This window comes from Rhineura floridana, chromosome 18 (genome assembly GCF_030035675.1).
Source record: "Rhineura floridana isolate rRhiFlo1 chromosome 18, rRhiFlo1.hap2, whole genome shotgun sequence".
In the NCBI taxonomy this organism is placed as follows: domain Eukaryota; kingdom Metazoa; phylum Chordata; class Lepidosauria; order Squamata; family Rhineuridae; genus Rhineura; species Rhineura floridana.
This window is the reverse complement of record NC_084497.1, coordinates 13,559,702-13,574,569: the sequence shown is the minus strand read 5'-3', so window position 1 is coordinate 13,574,569 and position 14,868 is coordinate 13,559,702. Positions and strand designations below refer to the sequence as shown.

The 14,868-nt window shown below is 47.1% G+C and overlaps 1 protein-coding gene across 6 annotated transcripts in view; it reads right to left on the bottom strand.

Moving 5' to 3' along the window:
• The window catches only part of PLEKHG5 (pleckstrin homology and RhoGEF domain containing G5), a 98,648-nt gene that overhangs the window by 55,322 nt on the left and 28,458 nt on the right, over positions 1 to 14,868 (bottom strand). Inside the window, exon 1 of one of the 6 annotated variants that reach the window (XM_061600769.1) lies at positions 11,653 to 11,745. The exons of the other annotated variants lie outside the window; for them this stretch is intronic. The gene's annotated coding sequence lies outside the window, so the exon portion shown is untranslated. Of the gene's footprint in view, positions 1 to 11,652; positions 11,746 to 14,868 lie in introns of those variants that run through there. 6 annotated transcript variants of the gene reach the window in all.

Genomic DNA, 14,868 nt, shown 5'->3' with positions numbered 1-14,868 from the left:
GTAAAATTTGCCAATGCTGATTTCTGTGTATAGATGCACATTTAAACTTCAAATGTTACACAAGCAAGCCAACTAATGTCCCATCCAGGAACCCAGATTTCTTCAGTTAAATTGCACCCCAGATCACCCAAATCACTTCCCCTTCCTTTACCCCCAAATAATTTCACAGTCGATTCTGCTCCACATTAATTCAATTCCCCTTGAATTACACCCACAAATCAAAAAAAATCTTCTCTATATAAAGAAATTTATTTTCCCAAATTGATATCTTTATGCACACCACACCCCCAATTCAGTTTCTTCCACATTTATTACCCAGACAGACACACTCGGAAAAAGATTCAAGGCCCAGCCCTTGCAACTGCCCTGCTCCTTCCCATGTATGCATCTACAGTGCAAGTAAAGTGCGCCCAACAGCACCACCATCTGCCTCTTGCAAGGATGGCTCTAGTGAATGCATGCACGCTATCCATTCTGGGGTTTGCCCGTGCAGCAAAGAGATTTTATGCATCACTCCAAGGTTACAACAATCCAACACATAATTTATATGCATGTGACCCTATGGAATTTGATGGCCTCATCTCTGTTGAACCATGGCCCCTGCAAGGGATGCCAGTACAGAAAGGAGAGAGCTTTTCAGTGCCTCGTGCATGAAGGTCGTGTTTAAAGGCTGGTCCGCACACACAATAGAATGCAACGGAAGTAGGGTAACAGAACAGACTGTACCACTTTAAACTGCAGGTTGTGTTTCTGGATGCTCCCCTGTGCGAAAGACTCCCTGAAAGCAGAGAAGTAGCACATCAGAAACTGCTTAGGCTGGAAATGTTCTGCCTGATGTGATAACTTTTTGCTTGCAGGGAGTTTTAAAAACAGAAGTGGAGTGAAGGAGACAATAAAAAAAGGTGTCCTCCACCTACAGTCTGAAGAGATGCCACTTCAGGATTCTACCACCACATTTTGGTCTGCATGTAATCTAGGCATCCAACACTGAAGCAGAGAAGATGCGCTTTTGAGCAGGGTGCTGCATCAAGGCAGGTTAACTGTATTGCAAAAAGTACCCGTGGAATCTTTATTAAAAGCCCCAAGGAGCTGCATACCACAAGAGAATGAAGAGAAAGCAAAACTAAGCAATGCAAATTTGTTTACAAGCTGGTTTCCAGAATCCCCCATGCCTGCCTTCTGGACATCAGGATGACTGGGGAAACTACTCAACCTCTATGCTGATCAAAATGGGGTCTTTGCCTGCTGACCCCAGAAGAGGTCAATGTCCGCGTAACGCTGAGCAGGGAGTAGTAGCAGCTGCTGTGGCTTGCTTGCCTCTGTGTAGTGTTGTGCGTATAGCAGCCACAGAGCACCATGGATCCCGGAGGCCTAAGACAGCCTGCAGGACAACTGAGGGCCCAGTTGGAACACGAAACCAGCTACATGGGGGCAAGCAACTGCAGGGCACAGAATGCCACATTTACGTCAGGCCTGAATTCTCCCCCTAGAAAACAGCTGTCTTTATATATATTTTTTCTATAGCAAATTCATTTGGAATCCAGGTGGTTTGCTTATTTTTTTTTAAAAAAAAATGTATTGGCACATCTCTCAGTTCCGCCTTCTCTTTGATTCTGTGGCTTGGTGTGGGATGGCTCTCCATCTGGTCTCTTCCACTTGCTTCCCACCAAACTGCACTCCCCCCTGTTAAGTTGGTGCTCGTCATCCAGAGACGCTGGCTTCTCACGCCTTGCCAGGCACATCGAAACCCCTGGCAGCATGAGTGCTTGAATTGTTGGATGCCTAAAGTTATGCGCCCATCTCTGGGCTCACAGACAAGGCCGTCCGCTGGCTCTGGCCTACCCAGAGTCATCCTCCTCCTCCTCACAGGCAACGGAAGCAAGTGTCTGTGGCAGAACAATGCACCGACAGCCGCAGTGTTTCCTCCCATTGTGAGCGAGGGGCACCCTCTGCCTGTGGCCATGCACCAATCCCCTGCAAGCTATTTTTAAAGGCACAGCCAAGTCTGGCAGGGGGGTGAGGGCTGCCTGGTGCCCTGCAGCCAGTGACATCACATACAATGGCACCCATTTATGTCAACAAAGAAAGTTCTCCCAGGGCTGCCCGAACAAGTCGCAGCTTCCTGCCAACGAACCAGGAGAAGAACTGTGAGAGGGACACTCAGACCCCTTGCTTAATTCCCAAAGTGAGAAACATATGATGATGCTGTTTACTGAGTTAGGCCCTAAGCCACAGGTGGGGAATCTGCAGCCCTCCAGATGTTGCTCAACTAGAATTCTTTATCAGCTGATGATCAGGGACGATGATAGGAGCTGAGCAACATCTGGAGGGCCATAGGTTCCCCATCCTTCCAATAAGCCCATCTGGCTGACGACTGCCTGCACTGACTGGCAGCAGCTCTGCACAATCCAGGTCAGAGATCTGTTTCAGATAAGGCGTGTAAATGGAGCAATTGTAACTAGAGCTGGTTCCAATCAAATGCAGCTGGATTTTAATAAACCACTGCAGATTAGCTGTAAATACAGTAAAAATATTAAACTCCACTACATGCCACCTATCAAACACTGCCAAGTGCTGAAAGCAACTTTTGATTTGTTGACATAAAAATATTCAGCAAATATCTGAACATTCAACTAGCTACAACAGGGGTGCGGGACCCTTTTTCTGATCTGAGGGCCACATTCACCCTTGGCCAGTGCACACCTACATGGTCCCACACAGGCGTGAGGCTCCTTTCTCTCAGCTGATCTGTGCAGTACAGTTCAGGAGCAGAGGATATCGCCCACTCGTTGCTGGAATGACATTTTTGCAAAATGTTGAAATCCATCAGATTTTCACCGCAAACCCTGAACCTGAAATTCAGCATTCATATCTTGGAACTGAAGTTTGTTATCGAAATTTAATTGAAAGACATTAATATAACTTTTTCAGCTGCCAAATATTCACCACTACTGACTACTACTGTGGTCTGATATGGTCTAAGGCAGTGGTTCTTAACCTTTTCTACTGCTAGCACCCCTTGGATTTCCAAAATATGCTCTTGCATCCCCTGAAAAAATACCGTTCATTTTTATTATTAATTTATTTTATTTTGTGTGTTTTAGCCTAACTTAGCTAAGATAAATGACCATTTTACAAAATCTTCGGTTGGGCCTCGCACCCCTAGAAAAAGTATCTCGCACCGCTGGGGGTGCATGCACCCCAGGTGAAGAACCTCTGGTCTAAGGCAACTTCCTATTTAAATTCAAACTCATGACTGGCAGCTTTATGCCACATGACACAACTGCTTTATTTTTAGGGTGCTTCTTTGATTCTGCTGCAGGGCAGCTATCAGATGCCATCAGAAACAGTACATAAGCTTTGGGTGACAAATAAGGGCACTGACTGCGCACCCCAGACAAAAACCCACAGAATATTCACCATCAAAATCCACAAAGGCAAACTTTAAAGAGAACTGCTCGGGGCACACTCATTTTCAGTTCTGGCATGAGGAAACCAGCAACTTTTCTGTGGTATGTCACCAAAAACAGGGCTGGTGGAGACGGGGAAAGGGCTGTGCCTCCCTTGCCTCCGATTAGAGCTGTACTCCCTGGATCTTTCCTGCAAGCCTCGAAGAGTCTTTCTTCTTTCTCTCCAGAAGCACATCAAGTTCTAACCACCTTTAAGAGAACCCTTCGGGAAGGACCACAGCTCAGCCGTAGAGCATCTGCCTTGCATGCAGAAGGTCCCTGGTTCAACCCCCAACAGCACCTCCAGGTAGGACTGGGGAAGATTCCTTGCCTGAAACCACGGTGGAGAGCTGCTATCACGCAAGAGTAGACGTTAGTGAGCTACACAGACCAAGGTCCAACTCAGATTGAGGCAGCCTCCTATATCCCTCCCCGATTTCCCCAAGAGCACCCCAAACTTTGTACTGATGAGTTGCAATCCGACATTTTGCATTATGGTATTCTTTATTTGTTTATTCTATAGATATCCTGCCTTTTCTCTAAGGAGCTCAGGGTTATATACACACACACAAACATACATCCATTTTATCCTCACAAAAACAATTCAGCAGAGAGAACAGTGACTGGCTCAAGGCTGCCCCTTGAAGATTGTGGCTGAGCAGGAATTTGAATCTGTCCCCCTCCAGAGCGGTGGTTTTCTGTGGGCGTATTCTGCAACATGTTATTTGTTGGAATATGTGGTTCAACTCCAACTTGTGGAGTTAAAAAGAGTAGCTAGAGAACAGACCTCCTGATTGCTAGGCTAATACCTATCCTTTGATCTCCTGCTGACTCTCCCTTCCTGCTAGACTGATATGCAAAGGATGTTGACCACATCTCCTTCTTCTTTCTCTCGAGAGGGAGAGCAGACATCTTCTCTTTGGCTCTCCCTCTCCTCCAAGCATGAGGGCAAACACTAGGCTTAGTGTTTGCGTCTCCAACTTAGCTAGTTAGCTAGATGTAGAACTCTTTCCTATCAAGTATTTACTTCCAGAATAAAGTAGTTCTTTCTTATTTTAAAGTCTCTGTCTGACTAATTTGCAGGGAAAGTATAATCTTTAGCAAAGATTCAAACACATAAAGGCTCACTCAGTCTCTCCGTTCCCAATTTCGCCACTTTGCGACATTATTTGGTGTAATAATAGTGCGTTAGTAGAGGCTTTATACTGGACCAGAAACATATCACTCTGTTTTATTGGTTCTTCTGCGATGCTTCGTCAGTGTTACTGCATCCTTACCATCTGGAGGGGTGCAACAAAAGTGGGACAAAATTGTACCTGGAACATTTGTGGCATGCAAAGTTCCAGGATTTTAGCAGGAAGCTGCAGGACATGCACCAATAGGAAACGAAGCAGCACATCCACACCAAAAAAGTTGCAGGCACAAACAGGACTGAAAGAGGGATTGTGTATAACCGCCCCAACACCATTCAGGGCACATATCATCATGAATGCACAATAAAAAGGATGTCTGGAGGGTTCTGGGTCTCCAGGATCCGATCCTGACACTAACCTGAGCCCACATTTCCAAAAGGAGGAAGCATTATGCATTATTCCAGTCTCCAACATTCCATTTCTGGGTAAGGCAATAGAGCATGTGGTGGCCTCCCAGCTCCAGAGATTCTTGGATGAAACAGATTATCTTGACCCATTTCAGTCTGGTTTCAGGCCCAGCTACGGGACAGAGACAGCTTTGGTCGCTTTGGTGGATGACCTACGCAGAGAGCTGGACAGGGGGAGTGTGTCTACTGGACCTCTCAGCGGCTTTCGATACCATCGACCATGGTATCCTTCTGGGCCGCCTTGCCGGGATGGGACTTGGGGGCACTGTGTTGCTGTGGCTCGGCTCCTTCCTGGAGGGACAAACCCAGAAGGTGGTGCTGGGGGATTCCTGTTCAACTCCTTGGCCGTTGACATATGGGGTCCCTCAGGGCTCAGTTTTGTCCCCCATGTTATTTAACATCTACATGAAACTGCTGGGTGAGGTTGTCCGGGGGTTTGGGGTTCGGTGTCATCAGTATGCGGATGACACCCAACTCTATTTCTCCTTTCCACCTAAAGCCAAGGAAGCTGTCCTGGTCCTGAACCGGTGCCTGACATCAGTGATGGACTGGATGAGGGTGAACAAATTGAAATTAAATCCAGACAAGACAGAGGTGCTCCTGGTTAGTTGAAAGGCAAATCAGGGAATAGGGATTCAGCCTGTGCTGGATGGGGTTACACAGTTTGGGTGTGCTCCTGGACTCAGCTTTGAACTTGGAGACCCAGGTCTCTGCAGTGGCCAGGAGTGCTTTTGCCCAGTTAAGACTGGTGTGCCAGCTGCGCCCGTTCCTGGAGATGCCTGATTTGACTACAGTGATGCATGCCTTAGTTACATCCCGTTTAGATTACTGTAACACGCTCTACATGGGGCTGCCTTTGAAGACTGTCTGGAAACTTAAACTGGTACAAAGAGCTGCAGCCAGAGTGCTAACTGGGGCTGGTTACAGGGACCATACAACCCCCTTGTTACGACAGCTCCACTGGCTGCCAGTTTGTTTCCAGTCACAATTCAAAGTGCTGGTTTTGACCTATAAAGCTCTATACGGCCCAGGTCCAGGCTATTTGTCAGACCGTATCTTCCCATATGAGCCTGCCCGGGCATTGAGATCCTCAGGAGAGGCCCTTCTCTCAGTCCCAACACCTTCGCAAGCGTGATTGGTGGGGACGCAAGATAGGGCCTTCTCGGTGGCTGCCCCCAAGTTCTGGAACTCTCTTCCTAGGGAAGCACGAATGGCCCCTTCCTTGCTATCCTTCCTTCGGCAGGCAAAGACTTTTTTATTCCGACAGGCTTTTGGACTAGAAGATGTTTAAGATAGGGCCTCATAAGGTCTGTTGTGTTGTTCTATGGCCCTATTCTTAATGTTTTAAATTGTCTTAGTATCTTAAGTGTATGTTTCATGGTTTTAATGTCACAAATAGTTTAATTCTATTTTAATTGTATCTTTTTGTATGTTTTTTTACCTATGTGTAGTTTTTATTTGTAAGCTGCCCTGAGTTCCAGTTTTGGAAAAAGGGCGGGGTAAAAATAAAGATTCATTCATTCATTCATCCAAATCCACACCAGTTTTCAGGCTTGGACATGATTGGGTGGAATTAAATGCAGTCTTAGTGCAGGCCAGAGGATTCTGCAGTTCCACAACTGCACAACGTAAGTGCAGAAATCAGCACGCAGTGTCCTGAGACTCCCAGTGACTATCTTTTCCCATAAACTCGTGTCTAGCTTTTATAACATGTTTAAAAACATGTGAACAATATCTTGATGAAATACTCAAAGGAGAGAGGTTCCAATGAGAATTTACTATCAGAAGGCAGCCCAGGAAGTGAGCATGTGTGTGGGGAGACTGGGAAGTGCCTCACTACTTTGTCCTTCCTCTTGAAGCCAAATGAAGTACGCATAGGGTTGCCTATTGCCCAGTTAGCAGGGTTTTACTGGATTCTAGCCATGAACCCAGAGCCCACTTAGCCCATAAGGGCGGCTCAGATTCCCAGCTTTCATTTTTTTTAAAAAGTAAGTCTCTAGCCCTTGTGGATCCAGAGGTACAGGGAGGCAGTTTTCTGTCCATTTTGTGAGAAATCAGCCTACTCCTGCCATCCGTTGTTCTTAACCTATAAGGAACACCACAGCAGTCCTGGGAAAATCAAGAATTTTAGTCTGCCTTCCTGCTGCATATGTAGAAACCGCACTTGCTCACTTGATCCAACATGTGCAGCTCCACCCCTTATCCAGAGACTTTCTGGCTGAGTTAGCAAGGAACAGCAGCCTTCATCTCAGTTGCTTCCGTGCCTGAGGGGATGTCCTCGGTGGTGAATGCAATGGGAAGGTCTGCCTGCTACCATGGAGGATGGAATAAAGGGGTTTGAATCCGCCAAACGCTCCCTCTCCTAAACAAATACAAGATATAAAAGCAAACCTCTCTGTAGAAAAGGCTGAGGTATTAGCATTTGCTTTTTTCAGCTTCCCCCCCCCCCCCCGGTTAAATGGTGCTTGCTCCCAAGTAAAGCTGCATTGGAATGCAGCCTCGCTCACCCAGTTGCCCAGCAGAGCCCCTGTTCAGCAATTCAGAAAAGGCTAAAAAGTATTTTTAATACATATCCTTCTTCAAAATGACTGGCAGGCATCTCCCCACCAAAGATCACCCTATTTCATTTACACCCCAGGGATGGATGGATGTGTGTGTATGCATATATATATATATATACATACATACATACATATCATTTATTTTATTTATTATTTTATTTATATCCTGCCCTTCCTCCCAGCAGGAGCCCAGGGCGGCAAACAAAATCACTAAAAACACTTTAAAACATCATAAAAACAGACCTTAAAATACATTAAAACAAAACAACTTTAAAAACATTTTTTTAAAGCTTTGAAGACATCTTTAAAAAAAGGTTAAAAAACATATTGGGGTTTTTTTAAGGTTTAAAAACCTATTAAAAAGCAATTCCAACACAGATGCAGACTGGGATAGGTCTCAAAAGGCTTGTTGAAAGAGGAAAGTCTTCAACAGGTGTCAAAAAGATAACAGAGATGGTGCCTGCCTAATATTCAAGGGGAGGGAATTCCACAGGGTAGGTGCCACCACACTAAAGGTCCGTTTCCTATGTTTGTGCGGAACGGACCTCCTGATTAGATGGTATCTGCAGGAGACCCTCACCTGCAGAGCGCAGTGATCGACTGGGTATATAAGGGCTAAGATGGTCTTTCAGGTATTCTGGCCCCAAACTGTATAGGGCTTTGTACACCAAAACTAGAACCTTCAACTTGGCCCGGGAGCAAATGGGCAGCCAGTGCAATTCTTTCAGCAGCGGGATGACATGTTGGCAATACCCTGCCCCAGTGAGCAGTCTTGCCGCCACATTTTGCACCAGCTGCAACTTCCAGATCAACCTCAAGGGCAGGCCCACATACAGCGCATTACAGTAATCCAGCCTGGAGGTTACCAGTGTGTGGACAACAGTGGTCAGGCTATCCCAGTCCAGAAACAGCTGCAGCTGTCTTACCACTTGAAGCTGGTAAAAGGCACTCCTAGCCACTGAGGTCGCCTGGGCCTCTAGCAACAAAGATGGATCCAGGAGCACCCCCAGACTACAAACCTGCTCTTTCAGAGGCAGTACAACCCCATCCAAAGCAGGCAAGTGACCAATTATCCGAAATTGGGAACCACCAACCCACAGTGCCTCCGTCTTGCTAGGATTCAGACTCAGTTTATTGGCCCTCATCCAGCCCACCACGGTCCAGGCAGCGGTCCAGGGCTTGCACGGCCTCACCCGATTTGGAGAATCTCCTGTACGGAGAAATAGAACTGGGTATCGTCAGCATACTGCTGACACCTTGCCCCAAAGCTCCTGATGACCGCTCCCAAGGGCTTCATATAGATGTTAAACAGCATGGGGGACAAGATGGTACCCTGTGGCATCTCACAGCACAACTGCCAGGGGGCCGAAAGATAATCACTCAATGCTATTCTCTGAGAACGACCTTATATACCCAGTTAGGATCAGAACCCCTGTAAAACAGTGCCTCCGATACCCATCTCACCAAGTCGGCCCAGAAGGATACCATGGTCAATGGTATCAAAAGCCGCTGAGAGATCAAGTAAGAATAACAGGGTTGCACTCCCCCTGTCCTTCTACCAATCAAGGTCATCCATCAGGGCGACCAAGGCCGATTCAGTCCCATAACCAGGCCTGAAGCCAGACTGGGATGGGTCAAGATAATCTGTTTTATCCAAGAGTACTTGCAATTGCTGCGCCACAACCCTCTTGATCACCTTCCCTAAGAAGGGGGTATTTGCAACAGGTCGGTAGTTGTCGCAAACCAATGAGTCCAGGGTGTGCTTTTTCAGGAACGGTCAGATCACCGCCGCTTTCAGGGAGGCTGGAACCATTCCCTCCCACAATGATGTGTTGACCACACACTGGATCCACTCGGTCAACACCCCTCGGCAAGCTTTAATAAGCCAAGAAGGGCAAGGGTTGAGAGGACACGTTGCTGGCCGCATCATCGCAAGCAACTGTACACACACCTATATACACACATGTACATATATACATATATACAGAGAGACGTATTTTTATATATATATATATATCCAATACAGTGGGGGGGTGTTACCTTTTTCCCCTTAAGGCCAATAGGAATGGAACAGCTGCCCTGTCTAATGCTAGCACAGCTTGCCAGGTCTCTAGAATTCACTGCATTAAAAAAAAAAAAAAGAGGTGCCAGCAGCACTCAAGTCTCCATCAAGTTCCAGCCTGCCTCACAGAAGGCTGCATTTCTCTTCTCCCTGATCTGGTTTGTGAGGATCAGTGTGCTAAAGACACTTCTCACATGCTCAGACACTACTCCTTAGATAAGATGATTGACTGAACTGATAACACTGAAATCTTGAGTTCTGTCTGTGTTACAAGTTGTAGCGGTGTGTTCATTTCACATTTCCTAATTGTTGTTACAGACAACCACAGTCACAATATCGCTTTTAACTGATGTGTTGCTGGTTTTTTGTTTTATGCTGGGTTTTTATACTGCTGCACTGACTTGCTTTATGTTTGTTTCTGTTTTGTGTTTTTTATTATGTGTTAATCTTGATTGTGTATTTTAATTGTTTTTATTATGTTTCTAAGCAGCCCTGAGCCCTGTTTTTAACCATGGAACGGCAGGATATAAATTATCTTATTAAATAAATATTCCACAGTGTTGGAAACTAGAGTCTAGGCTGAAAATGTTACTTTAAAAAAAAAAATTCCTCACATCCTCCCCCAGTTTTTGGTGGTAATTACTAGGCACAAAAGCAAAACAACTGGACGATGCAACCATTAATATGCTTAATATGCCTAGCTGGATCTAGGAAATCAAAAACAGATCCTCTGAAATTTTTGTTGTTGTTGTTATGTGCCTTCAAATCAATTACGACTTATGGCGACCCTATGAATCAGCGACCTCCAAGAGCATTTGTCATGAACCACCCTGTTCAGATCTTGTAAGTTCAGGTCTGTGGCTTCCTTTATGGAATCAATCCATCTCTTGTTTGGCCTTCCTCTTTTTCTACTCCCTTCTGTTTTTCCCAGCATTATTGTCTTTGCTAGTGAATCATGTCTTCTCATGATGTGTCCAAAGTATGATAACCTCAGTTTCATCATTTTGGCTTCTAGTGACAGTTCTCCTTTAATTTGTTCTAACACCCAATTATTTGTCTTTTTCACAGTCCATGGTAATTTGACTAATATTTGCCTGCCCAGATGTGTGGAACTGGAATATGGAATTACTACGCAAAGTAGGCATACACCAGTGAACTTAATTTGCATCATTTATATGCAGCTTGCGTCTCCCCCCTACCCGATTATCATGATTTTGGGGCCTGCTAAAATTTCCTTCCCTTGTTGCATTCTCTTCTCTCCAAGAGGTTTCCTCAGTACAGAAGTTATTGCAGGTTCCCCAGCACGCAGAGGCTTCCCTCCCGCCACAGCAACAACAAACAAACAGCAAAACCCCAAACAGGAACCCCGCAGCGACACACTTCCCACAGAGCAGACTCAATGTCTGTCTATTTGCCAGGTGCAGGAGCCAGTGGAGCCGCAGCCAGAACACCCTCCCATGCCCCCATGCCCCCCAGGCAAGCTCCTGGCTCAGAAGCAAATGGCCCACACGACAGCCCCCTGCCCAAGTCCTGGCACTGCAACTCCGGAGGGGAGCATGTAAATATTTGTGGTCCCCTGGAAGGCTTCTCCTGCTCTGTGGATGAAGCAAGAGGCGGGCAAGCCAGCAGCTGAAGGCTGCGACAGTCCAGTGGGGCAGAAAGCCCCAGAGAGAGGAGGGGGGCGATCAGCAGGTGGCTCAGATGCTTTCGGCCTCGGATGGGAGAGGCGGCCCATTTGGCAGGGTTCCCACTGCCAACCAGACACTGGTAGCAGACGCGGGGGAAAGGCCGGACACCCCTGGGGGTGGGAGGGAAGGAGCAGCAGCTGTTGAATTTTTAAACAGCCATCTTGAAAGCGAACGCCACTTACTGAGCACATCAGGAGCCCCAGAAAGGCCTCCTTGGAGGAAACACGACCCCAGGGAGGGTGGCAGACTGCCAGCCACTCACCCCACGGCAGAGAGCGCCCCAGAGACTCACCCCAGCAGCAGCCCACCTTCGCTCCCAGTCGGGCGGAAACAAGAGACTCTGTCCAAGCCAGAGCCCGGCCGGCTGACGCACAGCTGCTCCAGGAGGATTTGGGGAGGAATCTCGGCCATGATGACAAAGCACTGACTCAGCAGGTGGGGCATCTTTGGGGCTTGCAGTGAGCAAAGGTTTGGGGCCTGCTCCTGCCAGGCGGAGCCCACGCAGGCTGCAATGCAGGGCTGGCGCGGAAGCCGGCCGAGCCACCGGCCTGCAGGTACTTGCCTTCCCCGTGGCCGGCTCTGCCTTTCCCCCTCCTCTCAGGAAAGCCTCTCAGCTGGAACCTAAGCCTGGCGACTCCGGCAGATGAGACACGCCTCAGCTCCTAGCTGAGCAACAGCAGCGGTAACCAGGACTCTGGGCATCAGGTTTCCAAAAAAGCTCTCTCAAACACACACACACTCTCACAGTATACATCGCTCCTGCCTTGCAGCGGCTGCTGTCAAGCTACCTGCACATGGACAGAAGGCGCCTCTGCTGGCTCAGTCAGGCCACAGAGGGCCCACCAAAGCCAGCATCCTGCTGCCCACAATCACTGCCCAGGAAGCAGCCTTATGTTCAAACAGGCCCTTGCTCCATCAAGCTCAATCCACCGAGCTCAGTATCATCTACGCTGACTGGCAGCAGCTCCCAAGGTTTCAGACAGGAGATAGCCCCAGCCCTCTGTGGAGATGCCGCCACTGGGGACTGAACCTGGGACCTTCTCCATGCAAAGCACATGCTCAACCACTGAGCCACTACGACCCGTCCCCAGGTGCCTCTGGAAAGCTGCTCTGCCGTTCCTCCCAAAGCAATTGGTACCCAGAGATAGACTGCCTCCGGATCTGGAGGTTCAGCTATGATGGCTATCAGTAAACTTTTCCCCTGCTTCCTCCTCTTGATATCTGTTGATATCAGGCAGGGGGCTTTGCGGTATTCCTTTCAGCTCCTGCTTATAAACCTTTTTCGTTTAAGCAAGCCTATCCAGACACATAGATGTTGATCTGTTTTAATTTTTTCAGTAAACATATCGAATACGTTTATTAATCCAGCGACCATTACAAACCTTTTTAGTAGCTGTTTTAATTGATTTAACTATGTCTTTAATTACTTGTTTTTCACTGTTTTGTTGATAACCGCTTAGAGATCTTCACATTCAAGCGGTATATAAATGTTGTCAAATCAATAAATAAAAATAATCACTAACACTCCATCACCAAGAGTTTTGCAAAATCCCCTTTCTAAAGCTAGTGGGAATCACTACACCTTGTATGTCCTGAATCAACTGCCTACTGATGTCATCAGGACACATCCTCCCTCCCCAAGTTTGCACATTACAAGAGAACGCTCCACACCATCCATCATTCTGTAATCTTCTGTCACGGTATGATTCAGAACAGGAATGGGGACCCTCTGCCCCCTCCATCTCCAGATGTTCCTGGACTCCACCTTCCATCAGCCCCAGCCACCAGGATGGCCAATGGTCAAGCTGATGGTCTGGAACCTCTGCAGCCCCCCCCCAGATGTTCCAGGCCACTGTCCTCGGGCCTCCTGCCTACCTAGGGCTGTGTGATTCTGTCAATTTCAGGTTCTCATTTTTTCACTCGTAAGGTCAGTTCTGCACATCAGTTCATGAATTCTTATTTTAGAAAATCCTTGTGAAACTCACCAGTGTTTTAGTGCACATTTTTTCCTAACGTATACATTTTTGTATGCAATTGTCCCTAATACACATATTTTTGCAAGCAGTTTTACCTAATATAATTGCTGCCATGGGCTCCTTTGCAGGAAGGTGTGGGATATACATTTAATAATACAATGATGTATTTTTGCATGTTATCTCCACTGACATTTGCATTTTTATGCATACTTTCCCCTAATATAATAATAATAATAAAATTTTATTTTTGAGTCGCCTATCTGGCCGAATGAACGGCCACTCTAGGCGACGTACAAAATACAATAATACAATAACATACAATATTCCCTTGTTTAGAACTACCGGTATATCAGCACACATCAACAGAAATGAGGGGGGAAAGCCCAAAGTACAGTGAATTTTGGGGCAACTACAGTTCACATGTATACAACGGGTGAGGGACAAAAACCAGACGTTTGTTGCAGCAGTGTGAAAGACATTTGTACAAAATGCCGGTATTCTGGCCGAAAAAGCTACAGTTTCTAAACATAACAGGCAATTGCAATGTGAAAGTAATTTTTGAAATTGGGACAGAAGTGCTACCATTTTAATTCCCAAAACTGACATCATTCCTGAACATTGGCCCATGCTGGCTGGGCTGATGAGAGTTGGGAGTTCAACAACTGGAAAATGAAAAAGGCCACAGGTTCCCTAATATACACATGTTTGTACTCATTTTGTAGTTGGATGATTGCATCGGAAAATTCAGAATAGCGCTAATGTTGAAGGACAGCTGTGTTTTGGTTTGCAAACGTTCTGGGGGGAATGCAAATGCGGTCGGTTTGCATTGAACCAAATGTCTCACCCACCTCTGCTCTCCCCAAAGCTCACTGTATGCAACCTGGAGAACGATGGCTGCGTTTCCTCTTCAACAGTTGCTTCTTCCATTGCTTTTCATGTTCTATTATTATTTATTTATTCGATTTACATCCCACCCTTCCTCCCAGTAGGAGCCCAGGGCAGGCAAATGTTCTACACACAGTGGTGGCTAGTGGCTCCCTGCCAGCCCCTTGGACAGCCCCTTGAAAAGTTCAGACTAAAACCCGATGTGGATTCCACTGCCCCACTGACATCGGAGCCACCAGCCACACCTGTCTACACCAGGGAAGAGAAGGGAAGGGCCAGCCCCACATTAGACAGAGAGAGGCAGCTGCTGCAGGCAGCTCCAGCTCTCTGCCGTTCCCCATGCACCCCCTAAGCTAGCCGGCTCTGCACCTCTTCAGCTAGCTTGCTCTGCTCAGGGATAGTGGAAGGTGCTGTCCCATTACCAGCGTGGAAGTCAAATGAAACTGCCACTCCCATCACATTCTGAACTGGGAATGAGGGCCAGGAAGGGGGCACCATCTTGCCCTTTTGCCTCAGGCAGCAATACATCTCTGGCCAGCCTGGCAAAGTGACCTGCACGGAGTGTGAAAGATGAGGGTGAAGCTGCTCCCCCACCTTCGTCTGCAGAGTGTTTCCCCAGATGTACTTCCCAAAGCTGGCGCCTCTGG